A 14,093-nucleotide genomic window follows, 5' to 3' on the forward strand; every position below is an offset into this window, starting at 1 on the left:
CTGCTTTTAGGTCTCACTTTACACCAAAATTATATATTTATGTTTTTAATATTTTTTGTTAACTAAGCTCTGAATTGAGCAGAAGCTACATATTTTTTTTCAGCTGAATGTTTTATTAACATTGCACTCTGTAAACTTACAAAGACATTCTTACCCGAATTCCACTGTAAATTTAAAAGAAAGTATATCTTTCTACTGCTTCAATTTAATTCCATGAAATTTTCAGTACAAGACCCCTTCATAATCACACCTTCATTTTGTTTTCCACAATCTAATAGCTTTTAGAAAAAAATAGACAAGTGAATCTTACCTATGTATGCTTTTCCAACCATGTAAAATATGTATATTTTGCTATAACATAAATATGAGAACATTTTTGTAGAAAACAGTATTATTTTTAGTTTAAATTTTTTAATAACACCCCAGTAATATAATTCAGTTATATACTGAGTGAGTTAGCTTGAAAAAATGCAAAACCAGAGCATACAAATGACTGTATAAAACTTCTGGTGGTACCAAACAATAATGGACCATTTTCTATAACCATAAGAAGAATTACAGAACTTTCCTTTTCAGACTTTGTCAGAGATCCAGCTCCTTCATGGGATATTACTGTGATGCTTCAAGTCCTAAGTATATTTTGAGCCAGCATCCTCATCAGAACTAAAATTCCTGTCTCGGAAAATGAATTTTCTAGTAGCGGTCAACTTAGCTAGGTGAATCTCAGTTACAAGCATTGACTTACAGACCTCCTTATCTCATTTTTCATAAGGAAAGGGTTACACTTTGGACCAAGCCTCACTTTCTCTCTATAGTAGCCTTGAAAACAAATCAGTTTGCGTACCAGTTTTCTTCGTAAAATTTTCAAATAAAGGGGATAAATTATACATTAGATGGATGTTCATTATCAACAGAGATTTTGCCTGCATCACACCAAAGACTTTAAGAAATTAGACCAGCTCTTATCTCCTTTTCCAAAGTCAAATTGGATCAAGGATTTTGTAAAGTGACTTTATCCAGATGGCTGTCTGACTGCATTACCCTCATTTAAAAGGAGATGGGATTAGCATTTCCACACAAGCCAAAGGCTCACTCAGCTAGAGTGCTGTCTGCCACCACAGCTTACTTTGCTGTTGTGCGTATAGATGAGATTTGTGCTTTCACTACTTGGTCTACTGTTCATATTTTTGTGTGACATTACAAGCTAGATGTACAATCTGACTACACTGTACTTTGGAATATCCTTCCAAGAGACATTCATTTTTTTCTGTTAGTTTGGGAATCTGGCCCATCTGTTGAGTTAGACTTGGATATGAACGTTATGTACTTACTGTAATGCTAGATTTGTGTTGTCTTGTTCCATCTAGCTAAGCATTTCCTGTTTCCATCTCCCTTCCTAAATTTTTATTCTGTAGCTGTTGAATGATTGATTGGATCTGACCAGGGCCTGGAACTGTATATCATCTTGGATAGGTGAGGTAGTCTGTGTTGTCCATCAGGTAAAGTACTAGGTACAAGCAGGCAAGGAAGTATTCTAGATACCAAATGGAATTATGGATAGGGGAGGAGCCAGAGCCCCGGATCCAAGTTATTGAAAAAGGCACTTACATCCCATCTGTTCAACCAGATAGAATAAGATAGCATAGATCTAGCATTAAGATAAGTGCATAACTTTCATTTATTTCTCATTTTCCAAAGCATAAAAAAGTAATGCTACAAACAAAGTTCAGACAAAGAAATCCTATAAAAAAGACATTACCCACTTAAAATCAACCATCTAGAAATGAATTTTGGTCTTACCGGAATGAAAACAGTTAAAATAAAACAATATATATATTTTTTATTTATGTAATCAATCATTCATTTATTTAAGATTTGTTTACTGGGGTAAAGTATTGATCACTAATCACAAATTTCAATCTCCACTTGGAAATACAGTGAAAGTCTGAATTGCATTTATTAGAGATAGCAAAAGTATAATGAAAACACGTGTCAAATACCATTATCAGCTTAAACAATATAAAGAGTATATATGATTATAATTTGGGTAATTTATAATAAAGCAAGACCAATCTCATGTAGAAGGTGAGGTGTCTTTGTGGCAAGTGGTAATGATAGGATAGTTGCATGGAGTGAAGGATGTTATAGTTCGTGAGTAGGTAGAAGAGGTTATGTTAAGTAAAAGATTATGTAACTGAAAAGTGTAGATTGGTACAGTATAGTGTGCCATGTGAGGGACAGTAGGAGTGTTTCTTGTAGGACTGAGAGCAATGCAGGTCAGGTTAAGTGATATGTCTGGAACACAGGCAATGATATTTAGCTGATGTGACATGCGATCCTTCACTTGAGTCCTAAAGTTTGAGTAAGATAAGGTGTCTTTTTTTCTTTGTGTGGGGATACTTTCTCAGAATTTAGGACCTAGTATAGATAAGCAGTGAATGGTATAATGGAGCTTAGTTTTGAATGATTTCACTATGGAGGCAGAGAGGTTGTGGTTGTGAGGGGGTAAGAGGAAGGTTGTCTTATTATATTAGTGTAGCTAAGGGAGAAAAGTTTCTGTTTAGTGTCAAAAATCTTAGTATTGGTTTTCTTGGAGTTGAGATGAAGGCTTTTGTTGGACATCCAGTAGATTAGGCCTTGGAAATTTGCCTGCAGTTCTGTCATGGGTGAGGTACTGAGTTGTTTCTGCAGAATAGTACAGTGTTGTCTGTTTAGAAAAGGAGCCATAACACATACATCTACCCCCTTTACTACACAAGCCAAATAACATGTACACATTACACTGCTACACAATCTTGACAGTCTGTCAACAATCGCCAGAAATACACAGACCTCTCAACTGTTCAGAATCCCACAGAATGTCCAGGCTTTGTCCTCATATATAAGGCTTCTTACATGTAACATGCTGGGCATTCTGATACATCACTGGGATGGTATCAGGAATGAAGGCACTAAATAATGATATACCCTACCTAGCAACCTCTTATTGCATGACATCCGGACAAAGCCTGACATACTTGGAACACAGAGAGTCAAAAACAGGGGCATATGTGAAATATTGCTGTTGTAAACTGAGACAGTTGCTGGTATAACAGGGTTTGTTGTAACATATCTTTTCAAAGGGATATGAAGTCAGAAACACAAATGGATGATACTGTTTACTGACTGCAATCCCCACAGTATGCTACTGATTTTCCAAAGACAAAAAATGTCTGAGGAATATACCAAACATGAGAGTCCAAAATCTGGCCATTCTGCAAATAGCCCTACAGTTGAGAGTTATGTCAACCACATAACACTGTCAGACTTAAAATCATGCAGAAAAGCCATGTCCACACAAACCTGTTAAACTAGCATTAATTCAACTGTATAACAGTAATACTTACATTTTGTCCCCATGTCTGGAACATTATCCCCCAGTTTGTTGGGCTGTCTCCACAGTTTTTGTTGTAAGAGGTATTTCCAACTACTCTCTGTGATGCTGTTGTTCACACACGTCCATGAAGTTCTCCTCACAGGCAAGGAAAAGGGGCAATGCCCACATGAAGTACTCATTTATAGGAGTGTGTTGCCATGTCATTGGCTATAGGAATAACAGCACAGCTGTTCTGCATGCAGTTAGCAATTGGGGGATACCAGTTGGTGCACAGGCCATCAGCTGGTCATGGGCCTTACCTACAAAAGGCTCCTGCTGCCTACGCAAAACAGATGTATACCCTACATCTCGGAGACAGAGAGACAGACAACCAAATCAAACACATATCGGAATCAAAGCAACCATACTTGGGGGAAAAAAAAGGTATGTCTAACAAGTAAGCATGTAATGGAATGCAGTAGGGGGTATGTAATAATGGGTAATAGGACGTTCAACAAATATGTCTCAGCAAGACTTGCTGTACTGACATATCGCTGATCAGAACCTATGGCCATAGAATCTGGGTCTGTCTGCAGTAACATAGATCATAGTTCAGGCCCCTGACTCACCCCTGGAAAGAATGGCTCACATATGACTACTACTGGAGTGTGTGTTGAACAATACTGACTGTGACACTGCTAAGGCAACTAGTGGGATGTTGTAGATATCCATATGTTAATTGTGAATGCAACTATGATATACATGTTTGTCTCAGAAATGTGAGAGACCTATACATGGTATTTGCATAGTAGACTACTGTTGTAGATGTGTGTGTTGAACTGCATGTGATATACTGAGCTCATACCATTCAACTTTCCAGTGTTATGCACACTGACCATATGTGTGCCTCAGATTTGTAGTCATTTGTTCACAGAGTTGTGTTATGTCTGACAAATCATTGGCAACCTGTGAGGACTGACATTACAATGACTCCTTCTCTTTCTTTTGGATGTTCCCATTAGGGGTCGCCACAGCAGATCATCTCTCAACATTTCTTCCTGTCCTCTGCATCTTGCTCTCACACCAACCACATGCATGTCCTCTATCACCACATCCATACACCTTATCTTAGGCCTTCCTCTTTTCCTCTTACCTGGCAGCTTCATCATTACCATCCTTTTCCCAATATACTCAGCATTTCTCCTCAGCACATGTCCAAACCAACATAATCCCGCTACTCTCTATCTTTGTCTCCAAACTGTCCAACCTAGGCTGACCCTCTAACATACATATTCCTAATCCTGTCCTCCCTTGTCATACCCAGTGCAAATCTTAACATCTTTAACTCTGCCACATCCAGCTCTGACTCCTGCCTTTTTGTCAATGCCACTGTCTCCAAACCATATAACATAGCTGGTCTCACTACCCTCTTGTATACCTTACCTCTCACTTTTAATGGTACTCGTGTGTCACAAATTACTCCTGACACTCTTCTCCACCCTCCCCATCCTGCCTGTACTCTCTTTTTCATCTCTCCCCCATACTCATCATTAATCTGAACTGTTGATCCCAAGTATTTAAACCCATCCACCTTTGCAAATTCTACTCCCTGCATCCTCACCATTTCTCTATCCTCCCTCCCATTCACACATATTCTGTCTTAGTCCTGCTGACCTTCATTCCTTCCCTCTCTAGAGCATATCTCCACCTCTCCAGGGTCTCCTCAGCCTGTTCCCTACTCTCTCTACAGATCACAATGTCATCTGCAAATATCACAGTCAATGGGGATTCCTGTCTGATCTTGTCTGTCAACCTGTCCATCAACACTGCAAATAAGAAAGGGCTCAGAGCTGATCCCTGATGTAATCCCACCTCCACCTTAAACGCATCTGTCACTTCCACAGCAGAACTCACCGCTGTCACACTACTCTTGTACATATCCTGTAGCACTCTTACAGATTCCTCTGCCACTCCTGACTTCCTCATACAATACCACAACTCCTGTCTAGGCACCCTGTCATATGCTTTCTCTAAGTCCAGAAAGACACAACGCAACTCCTTCCAACCTTCTCTGTACTTCTCCATCAAAACTCTCAGAGCAAACATTGCATCTGCACTGCTCTTTCCTGGCATGAAACCATACCGATGATCACTAATCCTCACCTCCCTTCTTAACCAAGCTTCCACTGCTCTTTCCCATAACTTCATGCTGTGACTGATCAATGTTTTCCCTCTGTAGTTACTACAGATCTGCACATCACCCTTATTCTTATAGTCAGTACCCAAACACATTTTCCCCACTCCTCACGCATCCTCTCACTTTCCAAGATTTCATTAAACAATCTGGTTAAAAACTCCACTGCTATTTCTCCTAAACACCTCCTTGCTTCCACAGGTATGTCGTCTGGACCAACAGCCTTTCCATTCTTAATCCTCTTCATAGATATCCTTACTTCCTCCTTGCTAATCCGTTGCACTTCCTGATTCACCATACCCACATCATCCAACCTTCTCTCTCTCTCATTCTCTTCATTCAACAGCCCCTCAAAGTACTCTTTCCATCTGCCCAACACACTCCCCTTACTTGTGAGTACATTTCCCTCATTATCCTTTATCACCCTTATCTGCTGCACATCCTTCCTACATCAGTCCCTCTGTCTAGCCAATTGGTACAAGTTCTTTTCTCTATCCTTAGTGTCCAACCTTTCATACAATGCTTCATACGCCTCATCCTTAGCCTTTGCCACCTATCTCTTTGCCATGCACCTCATCTCCTTATACTCCTGTCTACGTTCTTCATCTCTCTGACAATCTCACTTCTTCTTCACCAATCTCTTTCTCTGTATACTCCCCTCTTCTTCCTAATTCAACCACCAGGTCTCCTTGTCATCCTTCCCTTGTCCAGATGTCATATCAAGCACCTTTCTAGCCATCTCCCTTACTAGCTCTGCTGTAGTTACCCAGATATTTGGTAACTCTTCACTACCACCCACTGCCTGTTATAAGTCTTCCCTGAGCTCAGCCTCACAATCACCCTTTTTCTGTTTCCACCATTTGATCCTTGGTGCTGCCCTCACACTCCTCCTCTTCTCAATCACCAGTGTCATCCCACAGACCAACATTCCATGCTGCCTAACTACACTTTCCCCTGTCACCACTTTACACTCACCAATCACCTTCAAACTGGCCCTCCTGCATAGGGTATAATCCACCTGTTTGCATCTTCCTCCACTCTTGTACATCACCCTATGCTCCTCCCTTTTCTTAAAATACGTATTCACCACAGCCATGTCCATTCTTTTCGCAAAATCCACTATTGTCTGACCTTATGCATTCCTCTCCTTAACACCATACCTACCTATCACTTCCTCATCCCCTCTGTTCCCTTCACCAACATGCCCATTGAAATCTGCTCCAATCACCAGTCTCTCACCCTTGGGGGGCACTCATCACCACTTAATCCAACTCACTCCAAAAATGTTCTGTCTCATCCATCACACACCCAACTTGCAGACCATATGCTTTAACAACAGTCATCAGTACACCAGCTTCATAAACATCACTCTGACACTGTTTTCATCTCTAAAAACACTCTTGGCATACTGTTCCTTCAGGATAACCCCTACACCATTTCTCTTCCCATACACACAATGATAGAACAATTTGGACCCTACTCCGATATAACTAGCCTTACCCCCCTTCCATCTGGTCTCTTACACACACAATATATCAACCTTCCTTCTGTCCATCATATCAGCTAGCTCTCTCCCCATACCAGTCATACTGCCAACATGAAAAGTTCCTACTCTCACTACCACACTCCTAGCCTTTCTCCACTCTTCCTGCCATATGAGCATCAGACATCCTGCAGGGTATGTCTGTGAATGCAAAGGCTACTATGCTATCAAATGACTTAAGTGTGTTACAGCAATATTAAGAAAGTGGCACTAATTTTGGCCCATCGCCCCCCATGTATGTGTGGAGTCCTCCAGATGTTCTGCTCTAATAGGTTGACAGGAATGACTGAGCAGCAAGAGTGTATTTACAGTGTGCCATACTGACATAGAACAGAAATGTATATCAGGTATTACTTGTGCACATGTATGTATGAGTGGGTGTACCTGGCTGCCTCATAACAACAGACATGGGATGCAAAACTTCAGGTAAATAAGCTGTACATGTTGAACACGTGTGTAATCTTAGTTTCTGTGCATCCAACAGGGTTAGATTTCTACAGCTACTGGTTGTTGCATTACCCTGACACAGACATGGGTACTAGAATAAGCATGACTATCAGGATGAAATTGGAGAGGTGTCCAACTGTGTTATGACCTTGTGTCCATGCCTACTACAAACAGCTATCTGACCACCTGTATAGCTGTATGGACTCAGCAATACCTTACTTGTAAAACCTGTCTCCATCAAAGTAGGATAATCCCCTTTGCTGGACAGCAGCAATACACAAACCACATAATTGGTCACTATATTGGCTGTACAGGGGAAAGTAGGAGCAGGCACCAACTTGGCAGCAAGTCAGCTTTTGTCTGAACAAGCATATAAGGTCACATGTAGATTACTGTAAGGCTAACTATGAGCACAAATTGGGCACATCCACCAAGGGCAATCACAAGGCCATCTTCACATATGCCAGCAATCTCAGAGGCAACAACCCAACCCACCCTGTAATGGTGGTCAATCATACCACATACACACACACCACAGCTATAGCCAACCTGCGGCAGCCAGGTTTAGGGCAAACATCACCCCCCTGGCTCACCATCAGTATAGGTGGATATGCACAGCACCCACACCCCTCCCCTCATCATCAGGGAGCAGGTGCATACTGCCTAATCAAAGTCAACAAAAGCAAGTCTCCATAGGACCTGATAACATTCCTGTCTGCATCCGACATGAACTTGGGCATATGCTTCCAGCTCCATTACACACTGTATGCAAGCAAAGCCTGCCCACCATTGACATTCCACCTGCAAGGAAGACTGCCACTGTCATCGCTCTACACAAATGTGAATGATGAATGGTGGTTTATGCAATGTACTGGCCCTCATTGCAGGGAACATGACACATCAGGACCAGGTGTGCAATGCAGATTCATACCGTGCTGATAGATGACAGGGGTATGATGTGGTTGTACGTGATGGCTTATGATAGCCAATATTGATGTGCTGGCTCTGTAAATAACTCTGGGCAGTGTCTGAGATCCTGTGATGTATTTCCCTGTTTATGTCTTCCAGGTGGCATGCAGCTTCAGCCAGCATATACTGCAGATGGAATGCAGCTATCACTGATGTATTAATCGAGCACCATGCGGTGCTATTCAGCCGTAGCCGACAAAATCTGCGAGAGCAGACTGCCATGTGGGACAACCTTGTTCACAGAGTTAAAACCTTGGGCCACCATCGCCGCACATATGATCAGGTCAGGCATTAGGCAACTGACCTGATACATTGTGCCTGGCAAAGGGCTGTTGCCGTGGCCAGGGACTGTACTGCTACAGATGGGGATCCAGCCACACAGGCACCACTTACGGCAACAGAGGACCTCCTTGCCAACCTTGGGGCAGCCCCCACACAACAGCCAACACATGAAACACAAGTTGTGGAGGTGGGTGGCACCCAGGCAGCAGGCGAGGAGTGTCCAGGTAAGGCCACAGTGCACATCAGTTTAATCACGTAGCAGTCATACTGTCTTCTATAGAGTATCTAGATGCATATGTCAGTTCAAACTGCATTTGTGGGTGGGGTTTAGTAATGCACACAAGTGCACATGTATGGTGAGGGGACAGCAAATTGTGTACTATCACAGCTTGTACTGTACCTGTGCAGAAACATAGCATTCATCTTGTACCAATGCCAAATGTGAGTCTGCTGACAATACCCTCCCCCACAACTGCATAGGTCCCTCTGGTCTGCATGTGGGACAGCAGCCTGAAGCCGGTGAGTATGAGATTTTCCTGTTGCGGCTCACCAGTACCCCAGGCATGTTAAGGTCATGCATGTGACCATGCACACAACTGTTACTCTCAGCCATTTTGCAATATCTGCACATTCATGTGTGGTGGGGTTAGCTGCATTGCATTAAAGTGGTCATCACAGGGGCCTATTTGCAGGAGATGTCACATGTCTGTAGCATACCTCACAACCTATCATTGCAAGAAATATGGATAAAGACTGACAAAATGGGGAGACGAAGGCCCAAAACTAGGGACATATTTTATAAATTAGTGTTATACAGTGCATATAAATGGTGTACACACACCTGTTAGAATGCCAGGTATTTGTGATATACAAATATGAGAGCACAGTAAAACATTTCCAAACCCTTCCAACCTTTCATGTGACCTATAACCTGTACAATTCAATTGTAAAACAAACAAACCTGTTAGAGGAACAATTATGACACACAAAAAACTTACAAGAAGCTAGATGCATACGCGTGCACAGGCTGAAGCTAATACTGTATTGAAGCAGTTTTTGATATTATTACAGCATTACGTCATCTTGGGTACACACCTGCCATCAATTACAGAGACTCTTTGATTAACAGAAAATAACTGTCACCTGTCCTACCAAGATTATCCTAAATTTACTCAGTTGCCTGCTACAGCAACAGCCATAGTTCACACACAGCTTATGAAGCAGCAAAGGGATCTCATTTGTGAAAGGTATCAGCTCAGAGAAGGGTACACACACATTTCCACAGCATTGCATATACCATGGAACACAGTGAAGACAGTCATCAAATGGTGGTGGAAATATGGGGCAACAGTGAAATTGCAAAGAACTGGACATTCCTTCAAATGTGTGGAAAAGACAAGACCCATACTGGTCAGGGAGGCTGCCAGGAAACATACAGCAGCACTACAGGAGTTGCAGGAATATCTGGCAAGTACCGGTTGTGTACTACATGTGACAACAATCTCCCGTATTCGCCACATTTGGCCTATGGGTAGGTTTGATGAAAGCTTCTGACATGCAGAACAACATCCCAGTCTAGCGAATTTCTCAAGAGAAATACATCAGGTCTCCCAAAAGCATGTGGTAAAATGTGTTATGGTATTTGAAGCCAAGGTTGCACTTTTTGGCCACAATAACTAAAGGTTTGTTTGGGACAAAAACAATACTGTGCATCACCAAAAGAACACCATCCCTATGGTGAGGCATGGTGATGGCAGTGTCCTGCTTTGGGGTTGCTGTTCATAAGCTGGAAGTGGGCCTTTAGCCAAGGTGGAGGGAATTAGGAACAGTTCAAAATACCAGTCCCTTTTGGCCTAAAATCTTCATGTGTCTGCTAGAAATCTGTGGATGGAGAAGACTTACACCTCTCCACACAACAATGATCCATACCATACATCAGAATCCATAAAAGAATGTCTTTAGCAGAAGACAATCAATGTTTTGGAATGGCCCAGCCACAGTCTACACATGCATCCAATAGAAAATCTTTGGGGTGCCCTGAAGAGGCCTGTGCAGAAGAGTTGCCCTCACAATCTGACAGAATTGGAGGGCTTCTGCAAGGGAGAGTGTACGAATATTGCTAAGTCAAGATCTGCAATGCTGATGCACACCTTCCCAAGCGGACCGACTGCTGTTATGAAACCAAAAGGTGTTTTAACAAAGTATTAGTTTAAGGGTGTGCACAGTCATACAACCTGCCTATTGTACGTATTTCAACTTCTGCATGTTACCCCTAACCAATCTGTTTGTTTTTCAATTGGATTGCACAGGGTATAGGTCACATTAAAGGTGGAAAATGTTATCACATTATTTCTGTGGTCTCATGTTATATATCAGACAAACCTGGCATGTTAATAAGGGTGTCTACACTTATAATATCCACTGTAAGCTTAGAAGGTTGTTAGTGTAACCGGTTCTGTTGTAACATACATGTACTGCACGTTCTGAAGTGTGTCAAACAAACACAGGATTTATGACGAACAGACCAGAAATATAAGCCACACATGTAGACATTCAGTGACACTCTGCACAGTTGAGAGGTATGTTCTGTAGGAGTTGCCACTGTGCTGTACAGGTGAACAGCAGTTATGTGTAAATGGGTGCAGTGTGTGCTACTTGAAGGCCCATCACCTACTAACACTACTCACATATCACATAGGTGTATATAAGTAGCAACATTAACTGGAAAGGGCTGCACTTCATGATGTCGAAGGCCTGTCCATGGTGTGTATGTAGTAGTATGACTGTGTTGTGAATGTCACCAGTTGGCTATTGTGAGGTCTGTGTAATGCCTATCTGCCACCTCACCTGTATGTGTGTGCGTGTGAAGCAGCAAACGTTATAGTGCAGTTATTAATTTACATATGTTGCCTTTTCCCCACAGGTGGTCATGGTGGTCGTGGTCCCTTCCTCTCAGAATCTGATGTCATTGTCTCTGCAAACTCTGGCAATGTTGATGGTCATATTCAGGCACAGGTGGTGTCAGGGGCCGAATCTGTGCCATCGGTTGGCATCCCACAGTCATCCACAATGTCCCTGCATACAGTCACAATGCCCACACATGCCCCATCCCCAGCAGCCATGGATGATGGACAGTTGGCAGGTGGTGGCATGGAACAGGCTAGTGTAGTGACTATGGCAGGTGTGAGTGTAGACACTGGCTATAGCCAGAGTGCAGGCAAGGTCCCACAAAGGCAGATGGACAGAGGTGCTCGCAGGAGGACTGCTCCTTATGAAGCCGCTGTCGCATTGCCACAGCAGGTGTCACCAGACACATATATTGGGCTGTCATGGATGCACAGGCATGTAGTGAATGTAACACCAGACAAATACTCAGGATGTTGGATGCATCTCTTCCTGATTTACATGGTGACATACATGAACTTGTTGAGGCCACACATATCAAAATACTTAGGTCATGAATAGATGGTGGGGTGAGACTTTGGCAAGCCTCGACCGTGGCATGTCTGTGCTAGAGCATGTGGTGGGAGATGGACGTCAGCCACATGGACATAGGTCAGCACCAACATCAGCTGAGAGTCTACAGGGCCATGCACTTTTACACTCGTGTAGTGGCAGTACCACTGTCACTACCAAAGGGGGGTTGCTGTCCACATCACAATGGAGCAGGCCATGGGCATGTAGTCCTGGCTGGTCCTGTCAGGGACACCGATTCAGCAGACAGCAGTCACCATCAGGAAGCAGTACTGCATCTGGCCTGGGGCCTGGTGGTGCCAGTGAGATTCCTGGAAGGACCAGTTCACATGTCTGTGACCAGAGACACGGAACTGGACACCCTGCCATGTATGTTCCACAGCTGTCCAACATACCCCTGTGTAGGGCAGCCACATGGCGTGACTGTGTGCATACACACACACACACACACACACACACACACACACACACACACACATCTGTATCACAGCAGGTCACCTCCAGACACACACAGCACCTCTGCACAGCCCATCTTTAGGATACCCCTTCAAACACACACACATGGATGTCAACTGTATGGCCCAGCCTAGGCCTCTGGCAAACCCACACCACACCCTGTGCATATGATGATACCTGTGCCACATCCCTGTCATCCATACCATCGATGCAGGGACAGGCTAATATGGGTCTGATGCAGAGGGTGAATACAGTTCATAGGTTCATAGGTAGGTACTAGGCTATCTACCCGAGGGCATTTATAAGCCTAGCCAGTGTGTGTCAGCTTTCATCACCCCATTGATTAATTAACTGTTGCTGTGCGCCATTCTATGGGCATGTAGCCTGTGGAGAGGCTGAGGTTGAACAGTGTGTTTAGGTGGGGGGTTAATTCGTTCTGTAGTTCGTGCAAGACACAGCCTGGGACACCATCTGGTCCCATTGATGCTGTGCTTTTGGCTTTTGAAAGGGCTGTTTTCACCTGTGCGTTTGTGATTTCCAGGACACTACACTTTTCTGGTATTGTTGTGGGCCCTTTTGGGGGTGAGAGGGGGGTGAAGTTTGCATTGACTCTAATTGCCAGGATGTTGGCAATATCAGTGGGTTCAGTATATTTTGTGCTATTTTGCACTAGCTCAGAGCATATCTGCAAGTTGCCACTTAGATTCTTGACATAGCTAAAGAAGGCTTTGTGGTTATCTTTCGAATCCTTGGCTATTTTTCTTTCAAAGTTAGCCTTGGAGGATTTTATGAGGGACCTTAGTTTCTTACTGATACTGATCAGGGATGTATTTCCATCTTGGGATTTGCTTTTTTTCTGAACTAGTTTCCTCCTCCTTCTATTGTATACCCTGTTTATGGCAGGGGTCCACCAGACTGGTTTCCTTCTGTCTTGGTTTTGCTAGGGATGGCATGATCCATGCATCCTTGTAGGTGCTCATAGAGTGCATTAGTAAAGGTTCCTGCATCTTGCACACTGTTATCCTTTAGCGTAGGGGCTGTAAAACTTACCACCTCTGTCTTAAGTAAGGTGAAGTTTGCTATAGAACAGTTTTTCACTGTGGTTTCCTTGGTTGGAGGTGTTGGTGTGGTGTGGACATCCAGAGTGATTAGTTTATGGTCCGATCTAACCAGTGATGGGTTGACCTCTGGTGTGGAACACCTGTCGCCCGTGTTGGTAAAGACCAGGTCCAATATGTTTTCACCTCTGGTAAGGAAGTTTACCAGCTGCTCCAGGGCATTTGAGTTGATAAATTCCAGGAAGCGCTGGACCCTTGAGTTTGTACTTGAGTAGTTTTCCCAATTAATGGTAGGGTAATTGAAATCGCCCAATA

At 43.2% G+C, this 14,093-nt stretch overlaps 1 protein-coding gene across 2 annotated transcripts in view; it reads left to right on the top strand.

Moving 5' to 3' along the window:
- LOC122802723 (interleukin-5 receptor subunit alpha-like) overlaps window positions 1–14,093 on the top strand; it is a 451,682-nt gene that overhangs the window by 282,430 nt on the left and 155,159 nt on the right. The window lies entirely within an intron of this gene.

This window comes from Protopterus annectens, chromosome 5.part0 (genome assembly GCF_019279795.1).
Source record: "Protopterus annectens isolate FY-2018-M chromosome 5.part0, PAN1.0, whole genome shotgun sequence".
Lineage (NCBI taxonomy): Eukaryota > Metazoa > Chordata > Ceratodontiformes > Protopteridae > Protopterus > Protopterus annectens.